Source organism: Hypomesus nipponensis, chromosome 24 (assembly GCF_054491055.1).
Source record: "Hypomesus nipponensis isolate SF chromosome 24, ASM5449105v1, whole genome shotgun sequence".
Classification (NCBI taxonomy): Eukaryota; Metazoa; Chordata; class Actinopteri; order Osmeriformes; family Osmeridae; genus Hypomesus; species Hypomesus nipponensis.
This window is the reverse complement of record NC_140384.1, coordinates 1,205,001-1,215,000: the sequence shown is the minus strand read 5'-3', so window position 1 is coordinate 1,215,000 and position 10,000 is coordinate 1,205,001. Positions and strand designations below refer to the sequence as shown.

The window sequence follows — 10,000 nt, the reverse complement described above, 5'->3', positions numbered from 1 at the left end:
CGGGCGTTGCCAGGCTGGTATGGCCGTACGAAATAAGTTGACAACCATAGGCTACTTATCCATATACAGATTTAGCAATTGACAATGCAAGGTAGTCTCTCTCTCTCTCTCTCTCTCTCTCTCGTGTCAAAATGAAAACAGCTTCCAGCCCCTTTCATGAAGGACTACTTGTGCATATTGCAAGATTTCAGTTTCTAAGTGAATGAGCAAAAGAGCATACAGCACCTGGTATTCCCAGGCGGTCTCCCATCCAAGTACTAACCAGGCCCGACCCTGCTTAGCTTCCGAGATCAGACGAGATCGGGCGTTGCCAGGCTGGTATGGCCGTACGAAATAAGTTGACAACCATAGGCTACTTATCCATATACAGATTTAGCAATTGACAATGCAAGGTAGTCTCTCTCTCTCTCTCTCTCTCTCGTGTCAAAATGAAAACAGCTTCCAGCCCCTTTCATGAAGGACTACTTGTGCATATTGCAAGATTTCAGTTTCTAAGTGAATGAGCAAAAGAGCATACAGCACCTGGTATTCCCAGGCGGTCTCCCATCCAAGTACTAACCAGGCCCGACCCTGCTTAGCTTCCGAGATCAGACGAGATCGGGCGTTGCCAGGCTGGTATGGCCGTACGAAATAAGTTGACAACCATAGGCTACTTATCCATATACAGATTTAGCAATTGACAATGCAAGGTAGTCTCTCTCTCTCTCTCTCTCTCTCTCTCGTGTCAAAATGAAAACAGCTTCCAGCCCCTTTCATGAAGGACTACTTGTGCATATTGCAAGATGTCAGTTTCTAAGTGAATGAGCAAAAGAGCATACAGCACCTGGTATTCCCAGGCGGTCTCCCATCCAAGTACTAACCAGGCCCGACCCTGCTTAGCTTCCGAGATCAGACGAGATCGGGCGTTGCCAGGCTGGTATGGCCGTACGAAATAAGTTGACAACCATAGGCTACTTATCCATATACAGATTTAGCAATTGACAATGCAAGGTAGTCTCTCTCTCTCTCTCTCTCGTGTCAAAATGAAAACAGCTTCCAGCCCCTTTCATGAAGGACTACTTGTGCATATTGCAAGATTTCAGTTTCTAAGTGAATGAGCAAAAGAGCATACAGCACCTGGTATTCCCAGGCGGTCTCCCATCCAAGTACTAACCAGGCCCGACCCTGCTTAGCTTCCGAGATCAGACGAGATCGGGCGTTGCCAGGCTGGTATGGCCGTACGAAATAAGTTGACAACCATAGGCTACTTATCCATATACAGATTTAGCAATTGACAATGCAAGGTAGTCTCTCTCTCTCTCTCTCTCTCTCTCTCTCTCTCTCTCTCTCGTGTCAAAATGAAAACAGCTTCCAGCCCCTTTCATGAAGGACTACTTGTGCATATTGCAAGATTTCAGTTTCTAAGTGAATGAGCAAAAGAGCAGACAGCACCTGGTATTCCCAGGCGGTCTCCCATCCAAGTACTAACCAGGCCCGACCCTGCTTAGCTTCCGAGATCAGACGAGATCGGGCGTTGCCAGGCTGGTATGGCCGTACCAAATAAGTTGACAACCAAAGGCTACTTATCCATATACAGATTTAGCAATTGACAATGCAAGGTAGTCTCTCTCTCTCTCTCTCTCGTGTCAAAATGAAAACAGCTTCCAGCCCCTTTCATGAAGGACTACTTGTGCATATTGCAAGATGTCAGTTTCTAAGTGAATGAGCAAAAGAGCATACAGCACCTGGTATTCCCAGGCGGTCTCCCATCCAAGTACTAACCAGGCCCGACCCTGCTTAGCTTCCGAGATCAGACGAGATAGGGCGTTGCCAGGCTGGTATGGCCGTACGAAATAAGTTGACAACCATAGGCTACTTATCCATATACAGATTTAGCAATTGACAATGCAAGGTAGTCTCTCTCTCTCTCTCGTGTCAAAATGAAAACAGCTTCCAGCCCCTTTCATGAAGGACTACTTGTGCATATTGCAAGATTTCAGTTTCTAAGTGAATGAGCAAAAGAGCATACAGCACCTGGTATTCCCAGGCGGTCTCCCATCCAAGTACTAACCAGGCCCGACCCTGCTTAGCTTCCGAGATCAGACGAAATCGGGCGTTGCCAGGCTGGTATGGCCGTACGAAATAAGTTGACAACCATAGGCTACTTATCCATATACAGATTTAGCAATTGACAATGCAAGGTAGTCTCTCTCTCTCTCTCTCTCTCTCTCTCTCTCTCTCTCTCTCTCTCTCTCGTGTCAAAATGAAAACAGCTTCCAGCCCCTTTCATGAAGGACTACTTGTGCATATTGCAAGATTTCAGTTTCTAAGTGAATGAGCAAAAGAGCAGACAGCACCTGGTATTCCCAGGCGGTCTCCCATCCAAGTACTAACCAGGCCCGACCCTGCTTAGCTTCCGAGATCAGACGAGATCGGGCGTTGCCAGGCTGGTATGGCCGTACCAAATAAGTTGACAACCATAGGCTACTTATCCATATACAGATTTAGCAATTGACAATGCAAGGTAGTCTCTCTCTCTCTCTCTCTCTCTCTCTCTCGTGTCAAAATGAAAACAGCTTCCAGCCCCTTTCATGAAGGACTACTTGTGCATATTGCAAGATGTCAGTTTCTAAGTGAATGAGCAAAAGAGCATACAGCACCTGGTATTCCCAGGCGGTCTCCCATCCAAGTACTAACCAGGCCCGACCCTGCTTAGCTTCCGAGATCAGACGAGATCGGGCGTTGCCAGGCTGGTATGGCCGTACGAAATAAGTTGACAACCATAGGCTACTTATCCATATACAGATTTAGCAATTGACAATGCAAGGTAGTCTCTCTCTCTCTCTCGTGTCAAAATGAAAACAGCTTCCAGCCCCTTTCATGAAGGACTACTTGTGCATATTGCAAGATTTCAGTTTCTAAGTGAATGAGCAAAAGAGCATACAGCACCTGGTATTCCCAGGCGGTCTCCCATCCAAGTACTAACCAGGCCCGACCCTGCTTAGCTTCCGAGATCAGACGAGATCGGGCGTTGCCAGGCTGGTATGGCCGTACGAAATAAGTTGACAACCATAGGCTACTTATCCATATACAGATTTAGCAATTGACAATGCAAGGTAGTCTCTCTCTCTCTCTCTCTCTCTCTCTCTCTCTCGTGTCAAAATGAAAACAGCTTCCAGCCCCTTTCATGAAGGACTACTTGTGCATATTGCAAGATGTCAGTTTCTAAGTGAATGAGCAAAAGAGCATACAGCACCTGGTATTCCCAGGCGGTCTCCCATCCAAGTACTAACCAGGCCCGACCCTGCTTAGCTTCCGAGATCAGACGAGATCGGGCGTTGCCAGGCTGGTATGGCCGTACGAAATAAGTTGACAACCATAGGCTACTTATCCATATACAGATTTAGCAATTGACAATGCAAGGTAGTCTCTCTCTCTCTCTCATGTCAAAATGAAAACAGCTTCCAGCCCCTTTCATGAAGGACTACTTGTGCATATTGCAAGATTTCAGTTTCTAAGTGAATGAGCAAAAGAGCATACAGCACCTGGTATTCCCAGGCGGTCTCCCATCCAAGTACTAACCAGGCCCGACCCTGCTTAGCTTCCGAGATCAGACGAGATCGGGCGTTGCCAGGCTGGTATGGCCGTACGAAATAAGTTGACAACCATAGGCTACTTATCCATATACAGATTTAGCAATTGACAATGCAAGGTAGTCTCTCTCTCTCTCTCTCTCTCTCTCTCTCTCGTGTCAAAATGAAAACAGCTTCCAGCCCCTTTCATGAAGGACTACTTGTGCATATTGCAAGATTTCAGTTTCTAAGTGAATGAGCAAAAGAGCAGACAGCACCTGGTATTCCCAGGCGGTCTCCCATCCAAGTACTAACCAGGCCCGACCCTGCTTAGCTTCCGAGATCAGACGTGATCGGGCGTTGCCAGGCTGGTATGGCCGTACCAAATAAGTTGACAACCAAAGGCTACTTATCCATATACAGATTTAGCAATTGACAATGCAAGGTAGTCTCTCTCTCTCTCTCTCTCGTGTCAAAATGAAAACAGCTTCCAGCCCCTTTCATGAAGGACTACTTGTGCATATTGCAAGATTTCAGTTTCTAAGTGAATGAGCAAAAGAGCATACAGCACCTGGTATTCCCAGGCGGTCTCCCATCCAAGTACTAACCAGGCCCGACCCTGCTTAGCTTCCGATATCAGACGAGATAGGGCGTTGCCAGGCTGGTATGGCCGTACGAAATAAGTTGACAACCATAGGCTACTTATCCATATAAAGATTTAGCAATTGACAATGCAAGGTGGTCTCTCTCTCTCTCTCTCGTGTCAAAATGAAAACAGCTTCCAGCCCCTTTCATGAAGGACTACTTGTGCATATTGCAAGATTTCAGTTTCTAAGTGAATGAGCAAAAGAGCATACAGCACCTGGTATTCCCAGGCGGTCTCCCATCCAAGTACTAACCAGGCCCGACCCTGCTTAGCTTCCGAGATCAGACGAGATCGGGCGTTGCCAGGCTGGTATGGCCGTACGAAATAAGTTGACAACCATAGGCTACTTATCCATATACAGATTTAGCAATTGACAATGCAAGGTAGTCTCTCTCTCTCTCTCTCTCTCTCTCTCTCTCTCTCTCTCTCTCTCTCTCTCTCGTGTCAAAATGAAAACAGCTTCCAGCCCCTTTCATGAAGGACTACTTGTGCATATTGCAAGATGTCAGTTTCTAAGTGAATGAGCAAAAGAGCAGACAGCACCTGGTATTCCCAGGCGGTCTCCCATCCAAGTACTAACCAGGCCCGACCCTGCTTAGCTTCCGAGATCAGACGAGATCGGGCGTTGCCAGGCTGGTATGGCCGTACCAAATAAGTTGACAACCATAGGCTACTTATCCATATAAAGATTTAGCAATTGACAATGCAAGGTGGTCTCTCTCTCTCTCTCTCGTGTCAAAATGAAAACAGCTTCCAGCCCCTTTCATGAAGGACTACTTGTGCATATTGCAAGATGTCAGTTTCTAAGTGAATGAGCAAAAGAGCATACAGCACCTGGTATTCCCAGGCGGTCTCCCATCCAAGTACTAACCAGGCCCGACCCTGCTTAGCTTCCGAGATCAGACGAGATCGGGCGTTGCCAGGCTGGTATGGCCGTACGAAATAAGTTGACAACCATAGGCTACTTATCCATATACAGATTTAGCAATTGACAATGCAAGGTAGTCTCTCTCTCTCTCTCTCTCTCTCTCTCGTGTCAAAATGAAAACAGCTTCCAGCCCCTTTCATGAAGGACTACTTGTGCATATTGCAAGATGTCAGTTTCTAAGTGAATGAGCAAAAGAGCATACAGCACCTGGTATTCCCAGGCGGTCTCCCATCCAAGTACTAACCAGGCCCGACCCTGCTTAGCTTCCGAGATCAGACGAGATAGGGCGTTGCCAGGCTGGTATGGCCGTACGAAATAAGTTGACAACCATAGGCTACTTATCCATATACAGATTTAGCAATTGACAATGCAAGGTAGTCTCTCTCTCTCTCTCGTGTCAAAATGAAAACAGCTTCCAGCCCCTTTCATGAAGGACTACTTGTGCATATTGCAAGATTTCAGTTTCTAAGTGAATGAGCAAAAGAGCATACAGCACCTGGTATTCCCAGGCGGTCTCCCATCCAAGTACTAACCAGGCCCGACCCTGCTTAGCTTCCGAGATCAGGCGTTGCCAGGCTGGTATGGCCGTACGAAATAAGTTGACAACCATAGGCTACTTATCCATATACAGATTTAGCAATTGACAATGCAAGGTAGTCTCTCTCTCTCTCTCTCTCTCTCTCTCTCTCGTGTCAAAATGAAAACAGCTTCCAGCCCCTTTCATGAAGGACTACTTGTGCATATTGCAAGATGTCAGTTTCTAAGTGAATGAGCAAAAGAGCATACAGCACCTGGTATTCCCAGGCGGTCTCCCATCCAAGTACTAACCAGGCCCGACCCTGCTTAGCTTCCGAGATCAGACGAGATCGGGCGTTGCCAGGCTGATATGGCCGTACGAAATAAGTTGACAACCATAGGCTACTTATCCATATACAGATTTAGCAATTGACAATGCAAGGTAGTCTCTCTCTCTCTCTCGTGTCAAAATGAAAACAGCTTCCAGCCCCTTTCATGAAGGACTACTTGTGCATATTGCAAGATTTCAGTTTCTAAGTGAATGAGCAAAAGAGCATACAGCACCTGGTATTCCCAGGCGGTCTCCCATCCAAGTACTAACCAGGCCCGACCCTGCTTAGCTTCCGAGATCAGACGAGATCGGGCGTTGCCAGGCTGGTATGGCCGTACGAAATAAGTTGACAACCATAGGCTACTTATCCATATACAGATTTAGCAATTGACAATGCAAGGTAGTCTCTCTCTCTCTCTCTCTCTCTCTCTCTCTCTCTCTCTCTCTCGTGTCAAAATGAAAACAGCTTCCAGCCCCTTTCATGAAGGACTACTTGTGCATATTGCAAGATTTCAGTTTCTAAGTGAATGAGCAAAAGAGCAGACAGCACCTGGTATTCCCAGGCGGTCTCCCATCCAAGTACTAACCAGGCCCGACCCTGCTTAGCTTCCGAGATCAGACGAGATCGGGCGTTGCCAGGCTGGTATGGCAGTACCAAATAAGTTGACAACCAAAGGCTACTTATCCATATACAGATTTAGCAATTGACAATGCAAGGTAGTCTCTCTCTCTCTCTCGTGTCAAAATGAAAACAGCTTCCAGCCCCTTTCATGAAGGACTACTTGTGCATATTGCAAGATTTCAGTTTCTAAGTGAATGAGCAAAAGAGCATACAGCACCTGGTATTCCAAGGCGGTCTCCCATCCAAGTACTAACCAGGCCCGACCCTGCTTAGCTTCCGAGATCAGACGAGATAGGGCGTTGCCAGGCTGGTATGGCCGTACGAAATAAGTTGACAACCATAGGCTACTTATCCATATACATATTTAGCAATTGACAATGCAAGGTAGTCTCTCTCTCTCTCTCGTGTCAAAATGAAAACAGCTTCCAGCCCCTTTCATGAAGGACTACTTGTGCATATTGCAAGATTTCAGTTTCTAAGTGAATGAGCAAAAGAGCATACAGCACCTGGTATTCCCAGGCGGTCTCCCATCCAAGTACTAACCAGGCCCGACCCTGCTTAGCTTCCGAGATCAGACGAGATCGGGCGTTGCCAGGCTGGTATGGCCGTACGAAATAAGTTGACAACCATAGGCTACTTATCCATATACAGATTTAGCAATTGACAATGCAAGGTAGTCTCTCTCTCTCTCTCTCTCTCTCTCTCTCTCTCTCTCGTGTCAAAATGAAAACAGCTTCCAGCCCCTTTCATGAAGGACTACTTGTGCATATTGCAAGATTTCAGTTTCTAAGTGAATGAGCAAAAGAGCAGACAGCACCTGGTATTCCCAGGCGGTCTCCCATCCAAGTACTAACCAGGCCCGACCCTGCTTAGCTTCCGAGATCAGACGAGATCGGGCGTTGCCAGGCTGGTATGGCCGTACCAAATAAGTTGACAACCAAAGGCTACTTATCCATATACAGATTTAGCAATTGACAATGCAAGGTAGTCTCTCTCTCTCTCTCGTGTCAAAATGAAAACAGCTTCCAGCCCCTTTCATGAAGGACTACTTGTGCATATTGCAAGATGTCAGTTTCTAAGTGAATGAGCAAAAGAGCATACAGCACCTGGTATTCCCAGGCGGTCTCCCATCCAAGTACTAACCAGGCCCGACCCTGCTTAGCTTCCGAGATCAGACGAGATCGGGCGTTGCCAGGCTGGTATGGCCGTACGAAATAAGTTGACAACCATAGGCTACTTATCCATATACAGATTTAGCAATTGACAATGCAAGGTGGTCTCTCTCTCTCTCTCTCGTGTCAAAATGAAAACAGCTTCCAGCCCCTTTCATGAAGGACTACTTGTGCATATTGCAAGATTTCAGTTTCTAAGTGAATGAGCAAAAGAGCATACAGCACCTGGTATTCCCAGGCGGTCTCCCATCCAAGTACTAACCAGGCCCGACCCTGCTTAGCTTCCGAGATCAGACGAGATAGGGCGTTGCCAGGCTGGTATGGCCGTACGAAATAAGTTGACAACCATAGGCTACTTATCCATATACAGATTTAGCAATTGACAATGCAAGGTAGTCTCTCTCTCTCTCTCGTGTCAAAATGAAAACAGCTTCCAGCCCCTTTCATGAAGGACTACTTGTGCATATTGCAAGATTTCAGTTTCTAAGTGAATGAGCAAAAGAGCATACAGCACCTGGTATTCCCAGGCGGTCTCCCATCCAAGTACTAACCAGGCCCGACCCTGCTTAGCTTCCGAGATCAGACGAGATCGGGCGTTGCCAGGCTGGTATGGCCGTACGAAATAAGTTGACAACCATAGGCTACTTATCCATATACAGATTTAGCAATTGACAATGCAAGGTAGTCTCTCTCTCTCTCTCTCTCTCTCTCTCTCTCTCTCTCTCTCTCTCTCTCGTGTCAAAATGAAAACAGCTTCCAGCCCCTTTCATGAAGGACTACTTGTGCATATTGCAAGATTTCAGTTTCTAAGTGAATGAGCAAAAGAGCATACAGCACCTGGTATTCCCAGGCGGTCTCCCATCCAAGTACTAACCAGGCCCGACCCTGCTTAGCTTCCGAGATCAGACGAGATCGGGCGTTGCCAGGCTGGTATGGCCGTACCAAATAAGTTGACAACCAAAGGCTACTTATCCATATACAGATTTAGCAATTGACAATGCAAGGTAGTCTCTCTCTCTCTCTCTCTCTCTCGTGTCAAAATGAAAACAGCTTCCAGCCCCTTTCATGAAGGACTACTTGTGCATATTGCAAGATGTCAGTTTCTAAGTGAATGAGCAAAAGAGCATACAGCACCTGGTATTCCCAGGCGGTCTCCCATCCAAGTACTAACCAGGCCCGACCCTGCTTAGCTTCCGAGATCAGACGAGATCGGTCGTTGCCAGGCTGGTATGGCCGTACGAAATAAGTTGACAACCATAGGCTACTTATCCATATACAGATTTAGCAATTGACAATGCAAGGTGGTCTCTCTCTCTCTCTCTCTCTCGTGTCAAAATGAAAACAGCTTCCAACCCCTTTCATGAAGGACTACTTGTGCATATTGCAAGATTTCAGTTTCTAAGTGAATGAGCAAAAGAGCATACAGCACCTGGTATTCCCAGGCGGTCTCCCATCCAAGTACTAACCAGGCCCGACCCTGCTTAGCTTCCGAGATCAGACGAGATCGGGCGTTGCCAGGCTGGTATGGCCGTACGAAATAAGTTGACAACCATAGGCTACTTATCCATATACAGATTTAGCAATTGACAATGCAAGGTAGTCTCTCTCTCTCTCTCTCTCTCTCTCTCTCTCGTGTCAAAATGAAAACAGCTTCCAGCCCCTTTCATGAAGGACTACTTGTGCATATTGCAAGATGTCAGTTTCTAAGTGAATGAGCAAAAGAGCATACAGCACCTGGTATTCCCAGGCGGTCTCCCATCCAAGTACTAACCAGGCCCGACCCTGCTTAGCTTCCGAGATCAGACGAGATCGGGCGTTGCCAGGCTGGTATGGCCGTACGAAATAAGTTGACAACCATAGGCTACTTATCCATATACAGATTTAGCAATTGACAATGCAAGGTAGTCTCTCTCTCTCTCTCTCTCTCTCTCTCGTGTCAAAATGAAAACAGCTTCCAGCCCCTTTCATGAAGGACTACTTGTGCATATTGCAAGATGTCAGTTTCTAAGTGAATGAGCAAAAGAGCATACAGCACCTGGTATTCCCAGGCGGTCTCCCATCCAAGTACTAACCAGGCCCGACCCTGCTTAGCTTCCGAGATCAGACGAGATCGGGCGTTGCCAGGCTGGTATGGCCGTACGAAATAAGTTGACAACCATAGGCTACTTATCCATATACAGATTTAGCAATTGACAATGCAAGGTAGTCTCTCTCTCTCTCTCTCTCTCTCTCTC

The 10,000-nt window shown here is 46.9% G+C and overlaps 22 non-coding genes and 12 pseudogenes across 22 annotated transcripts in view; all 34 read right to left on the bottom strand.

Annotated features, from left to right (window-relative positions):
- The window catches only part of LOC146231147 (5S ribosomal RNA), a 119-nt gene extending 88 nt beyond the window's left edge, over positions 1-31 (bottom strand). The window contains exon 1 of the ribosomal RNA XR_014743964.1: positions 1-31. This exon is cut by the window's left edge and continues 88 nt beyond it. This is a non-coding gene — a ribosomal RNA (5S ribosomal RNA).
- A 182-nt stretch (positions 32-213) lies between these two features.
- Positions 214-332, bottom strand: LOC146231146 (5S ribosomal RNA). Its single transcript, XR_014743963.1, has one exon. It is a non-coding gene; the product is annotated as a 5S ribosomal RNA (ribosomal RNA).
- Positions 333-510: 178 nt separating this feature from the next.
- Positions 511-629, bottom strand: LOC146231145 (5S ribosomal RNA). The gene has a single exon (XR_014743962.1). It is a non-coding gene; the product is annotated as a 5S ribosomal RNA (ribosomal RNA).
- Positions 630-811: 182 nt separating this feature from the next.
- LOC146231144 (5S ribosomal RNA) lies at positions 812-930 on the bottom strand. The gene has a single exon (XR_014743961.1). It is a non-coding gene; the product is annotated as a 5S ribosomal RNA (ribosomal RNA).
- A 174-nt stretch (positions 931-1,104) lies between these two features.
- Positions 1,105-1,223, bottom strand: LOC146231143 (5S ribosomal RNA). Its single transcript, XR_014743960.1, has one exon. It is a non-coding gene; the product is annotated as a 5S ribosomal RNA (ribosomal RNA).
- Positions 1,224-1,419: 196 nt separating this feature from the next.
- On the bottom strand, positions 1,420-1,538 carry LOC146231142 (5S ribosomal RNA; annotated as a pseudogene).
- Positions 1,539-1,712: 174 nt separating this feature from the next.
- LOC146231141 (5S ribosomal RNA) lies at positions 1,713-1,831 on the bottom strand (annotated as a pseudogene).
- A 170-nt stretch (positions 1,832-2,001) lies between these two features.
- Positions 2,002-2,120, bottom strand: LOC146231140 (5S ribosomal RNA). Its single transcript, XR_014745900.1, has one exon. It is a non-coding gene; the product is annotated as a 5S ribosomal RNA (ribosomal RNA).
- Positions 2,121-2,324: 204 nt separating this feature from the next.
- On the bottom strand, positions 2,325-2,443 carry LOC146231139 (5S ribosomal RNA; annotated as a pseudogene).
- Positions 2,444-2,627: 184 nt separating this feature from the next.
- Positions 2,628-2,746, bottom strand: LOC146231138 (5S ribosomal RNA). Its single transcript, XR_014743959.1, has one exon. It is a non-coding gene; the product is annotated as a 5S ribosomal RNA (ribosomal RNA).
- Positions 2,747-2,916: 170 nt separating this feature from the next.
- LOC146231137 (5S ribosomal RNA) lies at positions 2,917-3,035 on the bottom strand. The gene has a single exon (XR_014743958.1). It is a non-coding gene; the product is annotated as a 5S ribosomal RNA (ribosomal RNA).
- A 188-nt stretch (positions 3,036-3,223) lies between these two features.
- Positions 3,224-3,342, bottom strand: LOC146231136 (5S ribosomal RNA). Its single transcript, XR_014743957.1, has one exon. It is a non-coding gene; the product is annotated as a 5S ribosomal RNA (ribosomal RNA).
- A 170-nt stretch (positions 3,343-3,512) lies between these two features.
- LOC146231135 (5S ribosomal RNA) lies at positions 3,513-3,631 on the bottom strand. Its single transcript, XR_014743956.1, has one exon. It is a non-coding gene; the product is annotated as a 5S ribosomal RNA (ribosomal RNA).
- A 186-nt stretch (positions 3,632-3,817) lies between these two features.
- On the bottom strand, positions 3,818-3,936 carry LOC146231134 (5S ribosomal RNA; annotated as a pseudogene).
- A 174-nt stretch (positions 3,937-4,110) lies between these two features.
- Positions 4,111-4,229, bottom strand: LOC146231133 (5S ribosomal RNA; annotated as a pseudogene).
- Positions 4,230-4,401: 172 nt separating this feature from the next.
- LOC146231132 (5S ribosomal RNA) lies at positions 4,402-4,520 on the bottom strand. Its single transcript, XR_014743954.1, has one exon. It is a non-coding gene; the product is annotated as a 5S ribosomal RNA (ribosomal RNA).
- Positions 4,521-4,728: 208 nt separating this feature from the next.
- On the bottom strand, positions 4,729-4,847 carry LOC146231131 (5S ribosomal RNA; annotated as a pseudogene).
- Positions 4,848-5,019: 172 nt separating this feature from the next.
- On the bottom strand, positions 5,020-5,138 carry LOC146231130 (5S ribosomal RNA). Its single transcript, XR_014743953.1, has one exon. It is a non-coding gene; the product is annotated as a 5S ribosomal RNA (ribosomal RNA).
- A 182-nt stretch (positions 5,139-5,320) lies between these two features.
- LOC146231129 (5S ribosomal RNA) lies at positions 5,321-5,439 on the bottom strand (annotated as a pseudogene).
- A 170-nt stretch (positions 5,440-5,609) lies between these two features.
- LOC146231128 (5S ribosomal RNA) lies at positions 5,610-5,718 on the bottom strand (annotated as a pseudogene).
- A 186-nt stretch (positions 5,719-5,904) lies between these two features.
- On the bottom strand, positions 5,905-6,023 carry LOC146231127 (5S ribosomal RNA). The gene has a single exon (XR_014745601.1). It is a non-coding gene; the product is annotated as a 5S ribosomal RNA (ribosomal RNA).
- Positions 6,024-6,193: 170 nt separating this feature from the next.
- LOC146231126 (5S ribosomal RNA) lies at positions 6,194-6,312 on the bottom strand. The gene has a single exon (XR_014743952.1). It is a non-coding gene; the product is annotated as a 5S ribosomal RNA (ribosomal RNA).
- A 198-nt stretch (positions 6,313-6,510) lies between these two features.
- Positions 6,511-6,629, bottom strand: LOC146231125 (5S ribosomal RNA; annotated as a pseudogene).
- A 170-nt stretch (positions 6,630-6,799) lies between these two features.
- LOC146231124 (5S ribosomal RNA) lies at positions 6,800-6,918 on the bottom strand (annotated as a pseudogene).
- A 170-nt stretch (positions 6,919-7,088) lies between these two features.
- On the bottom strand, positions 7,089-7,207 carry LOC146231123 (5S ribosomal RNA). Its single transcript, XR_014743951.1, has one exon. It is a non-coding gene; the product is annotated as a 5S ribosomal RNA (ribosomal RNA).
- Positions 7,208-7,399: 192 nt separating this feature from the next.
- LOC146231122 (5S ribosomal RNA) lies at positions 7,400-7,518 on the bottom strand (annotated as a pseudogene).
- A 170-nt stretch (positions 7,519-7,688) lies between these two features.
- Positions 7,689-7,807, bottom strand: LOC146231121 (5S ribosomal RNA). The gene has a single exon (XR_014743950.1). It is a non-coding gene; the product is annotated as a 5S ribosomal RNA (ribosomal RNA).
- A 172-nt stretch (positions 7,808-7,979) lies between these two features.
- On the bottom strand, positions 7,980-8,098 carry LOC146231120 (5S ribosomal RNA; annotated as a pseudogene).
- A 170-nt stretch (positions 8,099-8,268) lies between these two features.
- Positions 8,269-8,387, bottom strand: LOC146231119 (5S ribosomal RNA). The gene has a single exon (XR_014743948.1). It is a non-coding gene; the product is annotated as a 5S ribosomal RNA (ribosomal RNA).
- Positions 8,388-8,591: 204 nt separating this feature from the next.
- On the bottom strand, positions 8,592-8,710 carry LOC146231118 (5S ribosomal RNA). Its single transcript, XR_014746184.1, has one exon. It is a non-coding gene; the product is annotated as a 5S ribosomal RNA (ribosomal RNA).
- Positions 8,711-8,888: 178 nt separating this feature from the next.
- Positions 8,889-9,007, bottom strand: LOC146231117 (5S ribosomal RNA). The gene has a single exon (XR_014746208.1). It is a non-coding gene; the product is annotated as a 5S ribosomal RNA (ribosomal RNA).
- Positions 9,008-9,183: 176 nt separating this feature from the next.
- On the bottom strand, positions 9,184-9,302 carry LOC146231116 (5S ribosomal RNA). The gene has a single exon (XR_014743947.1). It is a non-coding gene; the product is annotated as a 5S ribosomal RNA (ribosomal RNA).
- Positions 9,303-9,488: 186 nt separating this feature from the next.
- Positions 9,489-9,607, bottom strand: LOC146231115 (5S ribosomal RNA). Its single transcript, XR_014743946.1, has one exon. It is a non-coding gene; the product is annotated as a 5S ribosomal RNA (ribosomal RNA).
- A 182-nt stretch (positions 9,608-9,789) lies between these two features.
- On the bottom strand, positions 9,790-9,908 carry LOC146231114 (5S ribosomal RNA). Its single transcript, XR_014743945.1, has one exon. It is a non-coding gene; the product is annotated as a 5S ribosomal RNA (ribosomal RNA).
- Between the last annotated feature and the right edge of the window lie 92 nt (positions 9,909-10,000).